This window comes from Panthera tigris, chromosome A2 (genome assembly GCF_018350195.1).
Source record: "Panthera tigris isolate Pti1 chromosome A2, P.tigris_Pti1_mat1.1, whole genome shotgun sequence".
Classification (NCBI taxonomy): Eukaryota; Metazoa; Chordata; class Mammalia; order Carnivora; family Felidae; genus Panthera; species Panthera tigris.
Window position 1 is genome coordinate 4,460,891 of NC_056661.1, and position 12,626 is coordinate 4,473,516.

At 49.9% G+C, this 12,626-nt stretch overlaps 1 protein-coding gene across 6 annotated transcripts in view; it reads right to left on the reverse strand.

Annotated features, from left to right (window-relative positions):
• Nucleotides 1-12,626, reverse strand: part of RFX2 (regulatory factor X2) — a 131,985-nt gene that overhangs the window by 87,636 nt on the left and 31,723 nt on the right. For 3 of the 6 annotated variants that reach the window (XM_042977915.1, XM_042977917.1, XM_042977914.1), the window contains exon 1: nucleotides 2,747-2,921. The exons of the other annotated variants lie outside the window; for them this stretch is intronic. The gene's annotated coding sequence lies outside the window, so the exon portion shown is untranslated. Of the gene's footprint in view, nucleotides 1-2,746; nucleotides 2,922-12,626 lie in introns of those variants that run through there. 6 annotated transcript variants of the gene reach the window in all.

Below are 12,626 nucleotides of genomic sequence, written 5' to 3' on the forward strand. Positions count from 1 at the left end.
CAAATAGTCCACATTTTACAAGTAAGTAGGTGTCTGGGGTGGGGCGGTGGGTGGGGGAGGTACATTATTTAAACAAGTGGTCAACTTGCAATTAGTTACAAAGGGCCAAATATATTGTAAGATATGGTTCCTACAGGCCCTGGAATTTTACGAGCAAAACAATCGCGAGTGATTATTTAAAAAAATCCCACCAGTACCTTCAAAATTTTGACTCAGTTACAATACTAGTTAAAGTTCAATTAATTAAATATTGCCTTAATATGAACTTAATTTTAACTCGAGTCTGAAACTACAATTTAGCTCCAAGGAATGAGATCCAGATAAACAATTTCCCAGGATCTGTATCTCTGGAGAATGGCTCCCTCCCGGCAGCACTTGGGTGATAAGTAAGCATGGCTAAAAGATGGATATTGAGGCAATGCTGCCCTTCACCCAGAATGCAAATATCAGCTGAGTTTCAAAGGACTTGTTCTGTTGCCCGGTGTAATTCATAACTCTGTCGCCCTGTTCCCAGATGCCCCTTTGGAGCTTCTCGGCAGCTTATCTGGCACAAGAGAGGAATGTACCTAAGGGGCTAAATAATTTAGTTTCGCTTTTACTGCGGAGGTCAGCGGTTTCTGAGCTCATTCCCAGCCGAAATCAGCCGGAATATCACAGGACCACAGGAGCAGTTACGTTTGTCCATCGTGTTGTAGGAAGTCTTTTTTTTAAAAGCTACCAAATCCCCTCTGATACTTCACCAAGCCTGTCCGGGTCCAAAGTGATCAGTGATTAAGGAAATCAGATTCCTGGTGGAGTGGCAGGGGTGCTGGGCCAGGCTGAGATGTGGGGGGAGGGGGGGAGGAGAGGGGAAGGCGCTTACCATACACTCTCCTCCTCACTTCTCTGGCAAGAGCAGGTGAGGAACCAACTCTAAGGTTATTTTTAAACTTGAGGGAGAGAAAGAACAGGTAGCCAAATGATAAGAACATGTTGACAATATGTGCAAGGAAAAAAAAAGTTTTCGTTGTTGCTGTTCTGCGTCATTATTACCATTACCGTAATGAATGATTTAGTTGGAATCTCAGTGGAAACCGAGTCTTGTATAAGGTTTGGTATTTTGGATTGGCGGAGGCAAGGCCGGGAGGGGAAACCGCTGGGGGGGGGGGGGGTGCTCTGCACTGACAGTTCGCGGCGCCCAGCAAGACGGTAGTTGTGTAGTTGTGCAGTTGTGCGTGCGTGCGTGCGTGCTCTGCGTGTTGGGGGGCCGCGTAAGGAAAGCATCCAGAAGCGGACCTGGACGCCCTCCCTCATTCCTGCGGGGCAAGCGGGAGGTTAAAATTAGGACGATGAACCACCCCCGCCTCCGCCGGAATGGCAGGGGAACTTCGGCCTCAGGGGCCCCTGAAATAGCCACTGGGATCGGGAAACCCAACTTTGCCGGTGCAGCAGCCGAGAACAGCCAGCGGGGACTGAGCGGGAGGGAGCGCCGTGGCTCGTCCCAGGGGGCCGGGAGAGGACTAGAGCGTTTGGGTGTGTGTGTGTGTGTGTGTGTGTGCGCGCGCGCGCGTGCAAGTGCGCGTTTGGGAGGGGGTGTTCAGGGGTGGGGTTTAAATTCACAAACGCACACGCACTCGCACAATCTCAAGAGAAAGTGTCACTGAGCAGTTTGGGCCACGAGTTGGGCTCTTTAAACAAAATCATAAATTGATACATTAAAAAACAACAACAACAACAACAAACTTTTGGTGAAACTCTTCTCTCGCTTGGAGATCAGTCCAAATGGGGGAGCTGCGGGTGTGCGAAGGGGCTTCCCGAGGGGCGTGGAAGCACTGGCGGACCCCCCCCCCGCCCAAACTCAGGAATGGGGGTTCAAAGGGAGAGAGGGGAGGAGTGTCCGAGGAGCCTTAGCCGCGAGGATCTTTGCTCAAGACCTCAAGAGGTGAGAAACAGGTCCCCGGGAAGTCCGATTATCGGCGAGTTTGGGGCGAAAACGTGAGGGGGGGGGGTGTTTCCCCCAAGACGAGCGCATCGACTTCTGGCTAAAGGGTGAGAAGGATTCCAGGGGAGCCCTCAAACTCGCTAACGAGCAGCCAGTCCCCCGGACACCCCACACCCAGGAAATTGGGGCAAAGGTGAAAACGAATCTTCCAGGCCCCCTCCCCGATTCAGGAGTATGGGGCGAAGAGTGAGAGAGGGGCCCCCGGAACGCCAATTTCGGATATTTGGGGACTAAAAGAGAAGAGGGGTTCCCCAGGAGCCCCCAATTCAGAGAGTTTAACGTAAGGGCTTGAGATGGTTTCAAGAAGTTGAGAGAAAGTAAGAGAGGGGTGCCCGGGCGCCCTCAATTTAAGGATCTGGGGAATAAAAGTAACAGGAGGTTCCCAGAAGCCCCAATTCTGGGAATTTGAAGGTAAAAGTTTGAGGGGCCTCGGGCGCACCCAATTCGTGGCCTTCGAGGGTAACAGTTGAGAGTGGGGTCTCGGGGGCCCGCGACTCGGGAAGTTTTTTGAACAGCGAAGCGATGGGCTCCCACTTGTCCCCGGGTTTGGCTAAAAGAAGGGGGGGTTCCCGGGCGCCCCCAAACTCGGCCGCGCCTGGGGAACTGGGCTAAGGAGGCGGGTCCCGCGGGCGCGCCGTCCCGGACGTTTGGGGTGAGCGGCTGGGGGCCTCACCGCCTGCCTGCCGCCCCCCCCCCCAAGCCGGACCCCCGCCGCCCCCCGCACTCCCCCGGCCCGGCAGGGCCTGGGGCGGTCGCATCGGTCACCTGGAGTTCGGGCCGGGAGTTCGGGCAGCAGCTCCCGCGGCGGCAGCAGCGGCTGCTGCGTGTTGGTCCCCGTTGGTAAGTAACAGTCTCCACGGCTACAGTCTCTATGGCGGCGGCGGTGGCGGCGGCAGCCGCTCCTCCTCCCGCTCTCGCCGCCCGCCCGCCAGCCTCGCGCGCCTGCCCGCCTGCCCGCCCGCCGCGATGGGGCGGGGCGTTGTTACCGGCAACGGTTACCAGGCTCCACGCCCCACCCCTCAACGGCCCGCCCACGCCCGCCTCCAGAGGGCACGAGGGGGGCGGGGCGTAAGGTCCTCCGGCACACCATTGGCTGTCCACAGTGCCTGTCAGGAGGGGCGTTCCCTGGAGAGGATGAGGGCGAGTCTCGACCAATTGCCGCGGAGGGGGGCGGGGCTTGGCAGGAGGCGCGCGCGGCTCGGAGGGTTGGCGAGCGGGAAGCGCGCGTGGCCCCCGGTGGGTGGCGCTGCTCCGGGAAGGCTAAGTTTCGGTGACTCTAATGGGGCCTTAGTTTCTTCCACAAATGATGACCGGACATGCGAACACAGTCTGAGTCTGGGATCAGCAAACTCCGACCTGCGGCCCAAATCCTACCCGCCGCCTGTTTTTCATGGACCACAAGCCGAGAGTTTTAGAATATTTTTTAAGTGGTTTAAAACAGTCAAAAGAAGAATTTTGTGTTATCTATATGAAACTCTTGTATTACTGAATCCAGTATTTCAATATCTTTAAGAGTTGGCAAACTGTGGTCTTTGGGCCAAATTAGGTCTCTGTGTTTGTAAATAAAGTTTTATTGGAACACAGCCAGGCCCATCCTTTCAGAAACTGTGGAAGGCTGTTTTCACACTACATGGACAAGAGTTGCATAGTGAAAAGTTTATTCGTTGCACAAAAATGGAATGGCATAAGCAGAGCCTAGAATATTTACCACCCAGCCATTCACAAGAAAATGTTTGCCAACCCTCTTCCCTTCTCACCACCCCCCCATCCCTAGATCGTAAATCCCACTACACATTGGACAAACAATCCAGCCTCTCCTAGAGCTTTTAGTCTAATGGGGGAACGCTGACAATAAACTGAATAAATAAGTAAACATATATAGTTATTCGGGGGAAGGGGCTGGAACACCGGGAGAGAAAACTTGTTTGGGGAAGAAACAAGCAGGGCAGTTTAAAGGAAGATTAGACCTCAGCCCCGATCATTCATCCATTCATCCATTCAGTCAACAAATAATCATATTAGTGAGCGCTGATTAAATTGTTCTTAGGTGCCAGAAACTGATCTAAACATTTTTTGTATGCTGACTCGGTTGAATCTCACATTCATTTCCCAAGAAATGCGATATGCATTTACCCCCATATTACAGATCAGGGAACTGAGGTCTGGAAAGTATGAGTGAATTTGCCCAATGCCAAACAGCTTGTAAGGCTTCAAATCCCAGCAGTCTGGTACCGAAGTCCATGCATTTGACCACTAGATGGGTGGTTTTCAAATGTTTTTGACCACAGAATCACAGCAGGAAATACATTTGACTCAAAGGCCCAGTCCACACAAACACATCATAACTAAAACAAAATTTTCAAAGCATGATACTTGAGGCAGTGCTTGATCTTTTCTATTCTTTTCATTTTAATGAAAATGCTTGATGGTGACCTGCCGAATTGATTTGGCCACTGTCTAGTGGGTTGCTTCCTGCAAATAACCTGTATGATGGAGCCTTAAGCTTAGGACTGCAGGAATCAGTTCCTTTCCTTCAATTATTAATTTAGTCAAAATATGTATTGTTTGCCTACTATTTGCCAGACACCATTCTAGGTGCTAGGGACACAATTCCCAGGCTTACAGGAAAAGGGATAGGACAGTAACTTGGGGGTGAGCGGGTGGGGCTTATTTTGGATAGAGTAGCCAGGGATGGCCTCTCAAGAGTGACCAACCATCCTGGATGGTTTGAGATTATGGGGTTTCCCGGGATGTGAGATTTTCAGTGCTCAATAGAGGAAGTTCCTGGGCCCAACAGGAAGAGCTGGTCACCCTAGGTCTCTCTGAGAGGGTGACATTCGGGCCAATGTTGGAATAATGAGGAAGAGGGAAAGGAAATTATCAAGAATTCAAAATCCCTGGTGTGGAAACTCGTTTTAAATAAACAGATCACTGGGTATGGTTGGAGCTGAAGGAATGGGGAGGGCATAAGTGGGTGGGGGGTGGTGAGTCAGGGGTTGGAGGGAGTCATTTCACTTAAGGTCTGCCAGGCCATAGGAAGGGCTCCTCATCAGATTGGGAAGCCATGGGAGGGCTTTAAGCAGGAGGGAGATGGAACCAGATTTGTGATCTGTGATTTTAAAGGCTCACCACATGGGGGCCAGATTGAAGGACACAAGAAAGACAGAGCAAGAGATCTCAGGAGACTGTTACAGTTCTCCTGGACTGTACATTTTTGGAGAACATTCTGATGGACTGGATGTGAGGAGCTGAGTGATAAAGTTTTAGGGCGTGATGGGAGGTGTCTTGTAAGCCACGTTGTGCAGCCCATTCCGATGTAACTTGTGTTTTGAAAATTCAAGTCTGTCCCAACTTGATGCCGTATTTACAGTAATGTGTATGTTTTTCTTAACCATTTGACACATGTAAGACTCAGCTATCTCAAAGAAGAAATGAGGAGAAATTAGAAAGTACTTTGGAATCAGAAATATTAGGAATTAGAAAATTAGAAACTAGAGTAGTTAGAAAATACTTCGAGATGAATGAAAATGACACAACATACCAAAACTTGTGGATTCAGTTAAAGTACAGGACTATTTATAGCTATAGTCACTTATGTTAAAAAAGAGAGAAAATCTTCCACCTTAAGATGGCAAATACAAGGAAACTAAACCCAAAGCTGGCGGAAGGAAGGAGATAATAAAGATTAGAGTAGGAATGAATGGAACAGAGATGAGAAAATCAGAGAATTAAGAAGATCACAAGTTAGTCCTTTGGAGAGATCAGCAAAGCTGACAAATCTTGAACTCGACAGATTGGGATAAAAAAAAAGAGACGACTCAAATTACTCACATCAGGAGTCAAAGAGGGGACGTTACAACAAACTTTATGTAAACAGAAAACATGGTAAGGCAATACTGTGAATGACTGTATGCCAGCGAATTAGATATCCCAGATGCAATGGGCACATTCCTAGAAAGTGACTCAAGAAGAAATAGAAAATCTGAGTGGACCTACGACAAATAGAGAAATCGCATGAGTAATCAAAAAACCTCCCACAAAGAAAAGCCTAGGACCAGATGGTGTCTCTGGTGAATTCTACCAACTATTTAAAGAAAAATTAGGGGTGGCTCAGTTGGTTGGGCATCTGGCTCTTGGTTTCGGCTCAGGTCGTGACCTCAAGGTTCGTGAGTTCGAGCCCCACATTGGTCTCCATGCTGACGGTGCGGAGGCTGCTTGGGATTCTCTCTCTCCCCCGCTCTCTGCCCCTCCCCTGCTCGAGCGCATGCACTCTCTCTCTCTCAAATAAATGAATAAACTTTAAAAAAAAAATAAAGAAAGATTAATGTCAATCCTTCCCAGACTATTATGAAAGCCAGAAGAGTAAAGAATACTCTATGAGGCCATTCTAACATTCTTTGAGAACTAATCAATGAGTTCAGCAAGGTTGCAGAATACAAGGTCAATATACAAAACTCAATTGTTTTTCTATACACTAGCAATGAACAGTCTGAAAATGAAATTTCTTGGGGTGCCTGGGTGGCTCAGTCAGTTGAGCTTCCGACTTCGGCTCAGGTCAAGATCTCACAGTCTGTGAGTTCAAGCCCCACGTCGGGCTCTCTGCTGACAACTCAGGGCCTGGAGCCTGCTTCGGATTCTGTGTCTCCCTTTCTCTCTGTCCCTCTCCCACTCATGCTCTGTCTCTCTCTGTCTCTCAAAAAGTAAATAAACATTTAAGAAAATGAAAATTAAATTTCTTTTTTTTTTAACGTTTATTATTTTTGAGAGACAGTGCAAGTGGGGGAGGGGCAGAGACATAGGAATGAGGGGCGTCTGGGTGGCTCAGTCGGTTAAGCATCCGACTTCGGCTCAGGCCATGATCTCACGGTTCATGGGTTCAAGCCCCACATTGGGCTCTGGGCTGACAGCTCGGAGCCCGGAGCCTGCTTCGGATTCTGTGTCTCCCTCTCTCTCTGCCCCTTCCCCTGCTCTCTCTCTCTCTTTCTCTGCCAAAAATAAACATTAAAAGAAAACCAAATAAAAAAATAAAAAATAACAATCTTCCTGCTTAAAGCCTTGAAATGTCTTCGGACATGAAATCCATGAATGTGAGGTCCCAGCACACATCCCGGGTCCTCTCTTTCCTGACATCACTCCAGCCCTGGCTGCTCCCTCTACAGCACGGGGGGTGGGGGCCAGAGGGGAGGCCTTCCCCCAGGCGGTAAGACTCCCCAGGGCCAGGGCCCCGGTGCGGAACTGGACGCAGCCAGCCAGGCACGTGGTGGGAGCTGGTGTGTGTGATGCCCCCCTGGGCACCCTCCCCGGCATGGCTAAGTCCCCTGCTCTGTGTCCCTGCAGAGCTGGCGCAGTCATGAATGGGGGAGAGGAGGCTACGAGCATCTGACGGGTCGAAGGTGGGGACGCCACTCCACACCCGGCACACATGGGACGGTCCTGGTCCGGAGAATGATCCGGCACCAATGTCAAGTGCGGAGGCTCAGGAGCCCTGCTCTAGAATCGAACCCGGAGCACAGCTGTTCCTTTTACTAAATCGCTGTTGAGTAAACGGGTGGTAGGACAGCACATGTGCAGGAATCTCGCCCAAATCTTTCTTTTTAAAGAGTTTTTAAAACTTGAGATAAAATATACATGAAATTTACCAGTTTAACCGTTTTTCATGTACAGTCCAGTGGCATCTGGGACACTCACACTGTCGTGCAGCCACCCCCACCATCCGTCTCCAGAACTTTCCATCTCCCCAACCTGAGACTCTGTCCCCATGAAACACGGACTCCCCACCCCCGCCCCCACCATCTACTCTCTGTCTTTGTGGACGCGACTCCCCCTGTGCGTGGGGTCACACAGGTTGTGTCCTTCTGTGTCTGGCTTCCCTCTCTGAGTGTAATGTCCTCAGGGTCCGTCTGTGATGCAGCAGGTGTCAGGATGGCCTGAGGCGGAATCATATTCCAGTGTGTGGACAGACCACGTTGCGTTCATCCTTCGTCCACGGATGGACACACAGGTCGCCCCACTTCTTGGCTACTGTGAACAAAGCTGCCGAGGAAGCCGGTGTCGCAAACGTCTCCAGAGACCCTGCTTTCCATTCTTTCGTTGCTCGAATCTCTTAAGGTGAGATGGGCGGAGACTGTGAAGCGGTTCTCCCACGAGCGGAATATCACAGAGGAAGAGAATGCAATTCTGTGCTGATAGGAAGGGTTTGAACCCTCTGACTCCAACCCAGGAAACACACACAGGAGTTGCTCCCAGATCCACCCGTGGCTTTCCCACGGATCGTGCAATCGCCCGACCCCCTGCCCAAGCGGTGGTTACGGATCGCGTCCAGGCAGGGGGCACGTGTGAACTTCCTGCAGGCAACTTCAGCTCAGGACTGAACCTTCTGTTCCGTCACTCCTTGCTTCCCAGGATCCCTATGCAGGCCCAAGTGATCCCTTACCAAAGGAGCGCCAGGTCCCTGCTCTCACCGGGCATCGGGGACAGCCATGGAGGAGAGGGATTGGCCTCTGCTCCTCAATGGACCAAGGAGAGGCTGACATTTCCCCTCGTGCCCTCCGCTTACAGTCGGTTCCCGAGAGAAAGTGTTGCCTCCTTAGAGAAGCCACTCGGACCACACCCTGCTCTCCCGAGGACCACGCAGGGCACGGTTTAAAGGGAAAATGGCAGAACCAGAGTCTGCAGCATGGGAAGCCACAGGACCAGAAAAGCCGGTGGCGGTGGAGGGAATGGGACGCATTCCTGCTTGCTTTGTCCTCTCAACGAAAGGTCCAGGGCCAATGACATCAAGGAGGCATCTCACAGGCTGTGGCCAACACATCCTGGCTTCCCTGGGACTTTCCCGCTGTTTAAACGGAAAACCTCAACCCAGTTCTCCTATGACCCAGCAACCCTACTAGGTAAATGCCCAAAGGGACGGGAAACATTCGTCCACACCAAAACTGGTCCACGAGTGTCTGTGGCAGATTACGCACAAGGGCCAAAACGTGGCAAGGACCCAGATGGCCACCGGCGGCTGAACGGATGAAGCAAACGGGGTGTAGTTACACAGTGGACTAGGATGCAGCCAGAACGAGAGAAGCGGTGACACGCGGAGACGAACCCGGGACACACGACGCTCAGTGAGAGAAACCAGACACAAGAGGCCGCGAGAGGTGGGATCCCGTGCCCGCGAGACATCGGATTAGCGGCTGGCAGGGACCCGGAGAGGGGGAATTGAGGGCCTGTGTAACGGGGTCAGATGTTGGGGGTTTCCTTCCGGGGTAGTGAAAATGTTCTGGAATTAAGCGATGGGAATGAGCACGTGACACTTCAAATATGCTAAAACCACCAGCTTGCACACTTTAATGCGATGGCGTTTATGTTATGTGGATTATATCTAAGCAATGATTTTTTAAATGTTTTTTTAAAAATTTTTTTTAATGTTTATTTATTTTTGAGACTGAGAGAAACAGAGCATGAACAGGGGAGGGGCAGAGAGAGAGGGAGACACAGAATCTGAAACAGGCTCCAGGCTCTGAGCTGTCAGCACAGAGCCCGACGCGGGGCTCGAACTCACGGACCGCGAGATCATGACCTGAGCCGAAGTCGGACGCCCAACCGACTGAGCCACCCAGGCGCCCCTGGTTTTTTTTTTAAAAACCTGAAAGGTCCAGGTCCCCGGGAACACTCCAGGTGCCGTAACTCAGGGATAGGGTTGCAAACAGATTGATATTGACAGCGAGTCCCTGCTCCCCTTTGCTGAGCCCTGGCCTTGGTGACTGCCACCAGAGGCTCCTTGGAGAAAGCTCACGGAGCTAATAAACCACAGAGCCGGCGGGGGGGGGGGGGTACCCATGTGCTCGGCCTCTGCTCAGGACGTCTCGTGGCTCTTCTGCAGCCTGCTTGCTTATGGACAGAACATTCCTGGAAGAGAGTGAGCATCCTCAGGGAACATACACACGAGGAGAAAGGCTGAGCTTTTCTCCATAGAGCTTTTCGTACTGCTGAGGCTGTCTGCATGTCTGTGTGTCTGTATTTCCAAGCACAAACATTACTATTCCAATCAGATTTGGGTTTTTTTGGTGGGGGGGGGGGAGGGGGAGGGTGTAAAAAAAAAAACCCAAAAGCAGAATAAAACGAAAAGATAGCTTTGGCTGAAAGATCAAATAAAAATTAAATTAAAAAAAAAGTTTCACCACATGTTTACAAGAAAAGAATTAACCAGTAAAACCACAGGACCACCAAAAATGAGTTTTGAGTCCAAGAATGGTATGAAATACATCCCTCTGGGAGCTTTCCAAATCTCCTTGAAAGGATTTCCCCTCGGTGGTTGTTAAAACTTTTTTTTTTTTTTTTCCCTCCCAGAAGGGCTTCTTCCTAATTGACTGTTTTTATTTAACTAATGGCTGTTAATTAACCAGTGCTATTAGGACTTTAAAGACCATTTAGGAATTGGTGGGGGGAAGGTTTTAAAAGCCACTTTTTTGGCACAGACCTGAGCATCTGATCCTTTCAAGGGTGGCACAAAAGGACAATTTCCATAATGATGCAGCTTCTGAATCGTGCATTTTGTGTGGAAAACACCTGTGTGCCACCAAGATCCTTATTTTTTCTCATGGCTTTCTGGCCACTGGCTGCCACATTTCTCCGCGATACTGAATCATTTCCATAGCAAACTGCTGTGACCTCGGACAGCCTTCGCAAGGGCTGGCTGAATCCACGTCAAACACATTTTTTTCCCCTTAAATCCCATTTTTTTCAGTCTTAACCACTTCTAGGCAACCAGGAAGCAGGGGAACAGAATGGCCGTGCCAACGTTCCATATTGCCTGAGAATGACAGGGCAAAGGGGAGGAGAGAGGATAGAAAGAGGCATGGAAGGGTTTTAGAAAGCGGGCAAGAGAAACAGTTCGGGGACAAAAGCTGTCAAAAATTCTTCTTCATTTGATTTACTTTTATTTTTTAATGCTTATTTATTTTTGAGAGAGAGAGAGACAGACAGACAGAGTGTGAGTGGGGGAGGGGCAGAGAGAGAGGGAGACACAGAATCCGAGGCAGGCTCCGGGCTCCGAGCTGTCGGCACAGGGCCCAACGTGGGGCTTGAACTCACGGACTGTGAGATCATGACCTGAGCCGAAGTCGGACGCTTAACCCACTGAGCCACGCAGACACCCCAAATGTTTATTTAATTTTGAGAGAGAGAGAGAGAGAGAGAGAGAGAGAGAGAGAGAGAGAGAGAGAGAATGAGTGGGGGAGGGGCAGAGAGAGAGGGAGACACAGAATCCCAAGCAGGCTCCAGGCTCCGAGCTATCAGTACAGAGCCCGATGCGGGGCTCGAACTCACGAACTGTGAGTGAGATCATGACCTGAGCCGAAGTCGGATGCTCAACCGACTGAGCCACCCAGGCACCCCAAAATTCTTTTTTAAAAAACATTTATTTATTTATTTTGAGAGAGAGCGTGCGCAAGCTGGGGAGGGGCGGGGGCGGGAGACGGAGAATCCCAAGGAGTCTGACTGAGCCACCCAGGTGCCCCTTGGGTGAATAACTTTTTAAATTAACTTCCATGCTTGTAATCACTAACTCCCATTTCCGATGGACAAATTTTGCTAATGGTCTTTTCAAATTGTTTGAGAATGTTATGAAATTAAAAAAAAAAAAAAGCGTTTTACACTTCTCTTTTTTCCTGGGCTATAACTTATGTACCTCAAAGCGAACGGTTGTTCATTTTTTACCTATGTGTAACTTTTTACATGTGTGTGGACCTTTGTCCCCGGAACACTGCCAGCCCTCGCGTCCTTTCCCAGTTAACACCTCTGCGCCCATGATTCTGACTTGTGCCGCCACACGGCTTTTGCTCATTCTTGACTTCACGGTGACGGGAGTACACAGAATGGACTCTCTTGTGCCTGATTCTTCGTGTAAAATTGTGTCTGTGAGATTCACTCCTACTGTTGAGTCATCATTTATTCACCCTAAAAAATACTGGTGAGTAGTATTGCATTGTATGAATACACCAGGATTTAGCGATCTACTCCCCTGTTGATGGGCATTTGGATGGGTCCCAGTTTCCTCCAACTCTTTTTTCTTAAATTAATTTATTTATTTGAGAGAGAGACAAAGAGAGAACAGGGGAGGGGCAGAGAGAGAGGAGAGAAAGAGAATCCCAAAGCAGGCTCCACACTGTCGGTGCAGAGCCCGATGCAGGGCTCGAACTCATGACCCATAAGATCATGACCTGAACTGAAATCAAGAGTCCGATGCCCAACCAAATGAGCCACCCAGGTGCCCTGTCCTCCAATTCTTGATAGGCACAACTGGCAAGAAACTTTGTATGCAAACACAGTTGATAAGAAATGACAAACAGGGGCGCCTGGGTGGCTCGGTCGCTAAAGTGTCCAACTCATCATATAGGCTCAGGTCATGATCCCAGGGTTGCGGGATCGAGCCCCACGTCTTGGGGCTTGGGATTTTCTCTCTCTCTCTCTCTCTCTCTCTGTCTCTGCACCTCCCCCTTTCACCCTCTCTTGCTGTCTCTCAAAATAAATAAACAGTAAAAAAAAAAAAGAAATGACAACTTTTGTAAGTTGTGCCACAGGTAAAATTATAGTTGACAGGTGATAGGAATTATTTTACAAGCCATTCACAAATTATGAAAAGTGACATTATGTGGGG